The 3,715-nt window shown below is 39.8% G+C and overlaps 1 pseudogene; it reads right to left on the bottom strand.

Annotated features, from left to right (window-relative positions):
- Positions 1-2,396: 2,396 nt before the first annotated feature.
- LOC149630043 (protein argonaute-3 pseudogene) lies at positions 2,397-3,268 on the bottom strand (annotated as a pseudogene).
- Between the last annotated feature and the right edge of the window lie 447 nt (positions 3,269-3,715).

Genomic DNA, 3,715 nt, shown 5'->3' on the forward strand with positions numbered 1-3,715 from the left:
TCCTTTACGTGTCCTTGCATTGGTTTTAGTCCGTTGTCCACGAACAGGCAAGACCATTTGATGCCTAATCCCTCTATAACATTTAATTTCTACCAGTCGCTTAAAATTGAGCCGAACTTCTGACTTTAAGTCTCCTTCTATTTTATAGACGCCACGAATGGCTATTCTAATGGCTTTGATCTCATCCTCCGTCCAGGTGGATACACGTCGATCTTTATCCATTTGGACGGCATCAAGAATTTTATTTGCAGAACTCCTGCCAATCCCATATATATGTAAGCGCAATCTCTCCTCGCTTATTATCTGGAATGTCTACACCTAATACCCTAGCCATATTCTACCCTTGTCTTTGTTTAAATTTAGGCTGTTGCTTATTGATTACATATAATACACCTTTTCGACGTACAATTTTGCAATCAACGGTTCCTTTTCTAACAATGTTTTAACTTTCATAATTAAAGTAACTATTCGGTTTTCTTGTATCTGTGCACTATCCTGGCTTGCGTTAAGTCATAAGGCGTTAACTCCATCCTAACGGAATCACCCGGCAGAATTCTAATATAGTTCCTACGCATGTTCCCAGAAATATGGGCCCTAACGATATGACCATTTTTAAGTGCCACCTTATATACTGCATTTGGCAATCATTCCTGTATTATTCCACCTTGCTCAATAGGAGGTATCTTAGACATATTACTTTATCTGATCTTATTTAATATTTATTATTTTGATTTGCTTATTTACCTTTTCTTGCCTTTGTCTAATATCCACAACAATATATAACAAACAAAGGCCTCTCCGGTGCCAATATAATAAATTTATTGGGAATATCAGCAGACTTTTTCTGAAACGATAACTTCTACTGGTAATTTGCACGTCGAGCGGGTACTCAAATACTGACGTACATGTAGCACGCTGCAGTTTTGCGCTCGGTGTCGCCTACAAATTCCGAAGGGCAGGCGAGTTACAAAAGAAGTCTAATATTGAGAACGTCACTAAAAATCACTTCATACGAACTCCTTTGTTAATAATTACCTCATATCGACGCATTAACAAGTAGCTTTCAATTTGTTGAAGGGTGCCTAACATAAACTGACCATAATTAACAAAGAAGTGCCACCGTAAAATCTAGAAAAGGGTAAGCTTAAACCAGCCATAGAAGCAAAAACGGATAGAACAGCAATAACTGCCAAAAAATAGCTCCTGAAAAGGTGATCCTATCCAACACATCATCTAAAAAACGGGCGGTTGCATTTCCAGAAGTAATACCAGGAATAAAGCTATTGGCACGCTTCATATCATCTGCTATTTGCACAGGGTTGACGGTAATAGCCGTATAAAAAAATGTAAAAACTATAACCAAAAAGGCAAATAAAAAGCTAAATAACCAACTAGTAATATCCTGCAAGATACCACTGTAACCGTAAAATTTTAGGTAGGAAAGGGGGCCTAATTTCACGGCTCACAAAGATAAATAAATCAAACTAGCAATTTAAGAAGTTCCCAGGTTCCCGATTAAAGGACTTGTTGTCCATGACTAACTATAATTACCAGATGGTCCATGGCGAAGTAATTGATAGGAACAGGGTTGATCAGAAAAGAAACTTTCATTTAACGTTTTTAAAGCAAACAAAGAACTGGGTCGAACGCGAACACTGACAAGAGACTCTGTATCGAGACAGGCCGCGCCGTTTTATCCCGTACATAAAAAACAATAAGCGGCAGTGGCGCTTGAGGCGCCACTCTGGGAAAACAAAAATAGAAATATAGGGCGCTTAGGGCGCTAAAAAATGAATCACAGAGCAGACGACGTTGGAGGGGTGGCTTCATCGTTACATCCTCCCCCCCCCCAAGAAAAGTCGTCTGCGTTAGGGGGAGTCGGACTCGTGGGAGTCTTGCGGCTCTGCAGACCTCCTTTTGGCCGCGGTGGCGCTCTCCCTTTTTTCCCGGTGGCGACAGCAGGCTTTATAAGCCTTGCTCCGCTTGGGTCGCGGCTTAAAGCAATTCTTTTCATGATGTCGGCCAATTTGATATTTTTTTTCTTTGCTTATCATTAAGCAATAGTTTATTTAAACGAAAGTCGAAAATACGTCATTTACAAATTACAAATATTACATTTGTAGTAAACACAAATTAATTAATACACTTAAGAAAAAAATGATACATGGAATTCGTTAATATTTTGACTTGAAAAAAATGCCCAGCTTGGTCTTTTTTTAATTCGACGACAAGTTTCTTTCAATTTCGAAGAATAATAATAATAAAAAAACCATAATTGTAAAAGAAAAGTTAATTTGGTAACGGCTACGAAACCGCACCACGTCTAAGCGCGTTTTAAAAAAATTATTAAGAATCAAAATTTTGAAATAAAAAGTGGGCCTGCATAAAGAAGACGTTTAAACAAAGTACATCTTGGGGAGAATATTCGCCTTGACGCTAATGGCCTCGGAGACATTGGGGGGAAGTTGAAAATCGTCTCCTCCGGCATACGTATCCTCGCTGCTGGAAGAATTGGCGTCGCAAACAGTTTGCAAGTAGTACTTGGCCCTAAAGGCCGCCAAGTGGGCGTATTGAACTGGAGCCGGAATAGAAATCGACCGAGTGCAACGAAGGAAAGTGTGACACAAATAATAACTCATTTTTGGATATCATCTGCCGAAAAGTTATTACCATCCCAAATAACGGTATAATGGGCTGGGTGACACGCTTCTCGAATTTGTCTAACTTCGGTCTCCTGTACTTTGGGGAACTGTCCCTCACTGACGCCATCGCGGTAGAAGACAATCTTTTCCGGTTTTACTTTGGTGTTCCGGTAAAAGGCTTTTAATAATTCAACGACCATGCTTTAAAGGTCTTGAATGACTTCGACGCGCGATTGAAGTTCGTCCTCGTTCTTTTGAAGTTTGACGATGGAGGAATACTTGCAGGGGATCGAATCGATGCTTCCAACAGCCGCGGCGATTGAAGGTTTAATTCGATCTCCCGGAGAAGGATGACTGACGTCAGCTCCGATAATAATGACGGGGCGATGGAAAATAATCGGTTTCTCAGCCGGAAGCAACGAATTATTAGTTCCTCCCATTTTGGCATTTATCTTTTGCTACAAGTTAACGATCAATTGGGGATTGCATTTCTTGACGATACTCTCGTCTTTAATGCATTGCGTCATGAGACCCAGTTTAGTTTCGGCAACTTGTTTAATTTCGCCATAGTTGCTGCTTCGTCCAAGTACAACCACAATCAAGTTGATGTCAGGCATCATATTCATGATTTCCAATCCCTAACCAAAAAGCCAGCTGAAGTAAGGATGGGTAAGGGTAAAGGGGACCCAGATTGTTTTGTGGTGGTTGTTAAGCCTGGTAGAATTCGTTTTGAGTTAGATGGTGTTTCAAGAGAAGTAGCAGAGCGTGCCATGCATCTTGCTATCCATAAGTTACCTATTAAGGCAAATTTTGTAGTCCGAAGAGACTATAATCCAGCTGCATAGGTTCTACAAGTTTCATGCAGTGCAAGCTTGTTCGTTTTATTTATATCCATGGATAGATACCCCTTTAGTGGAATATTCAATCAGTTTTTAAAATAAAATATAAAGATATTCAGTTGCTATCTTCTCAAGAATGGAACTATAAGTTAAAGAAAGAGTTGGATTTTTGGTATAGCTAAGATTTGCCCATTCAGTTTCTCCAATTGAGAATCCTATGATGATTAGGGAAGC

This window comes from Phalangium opilio, unplaced genomic scaffold, assembly GCF_054372755.1.
Source record: "Phalangium opilio isolate 3A_F unplaced genomic scaffold, DU_Popi_V2 ptg000104l_1, whole genome shotgun sequence".
In the NCBI taxonomy this organism is placed as follows: Eukaryota; Metazoa; Arthropoda; class Arachnida; order Opiliones; family Phalangiidae; genus Phalangium; species Phalangium opilio.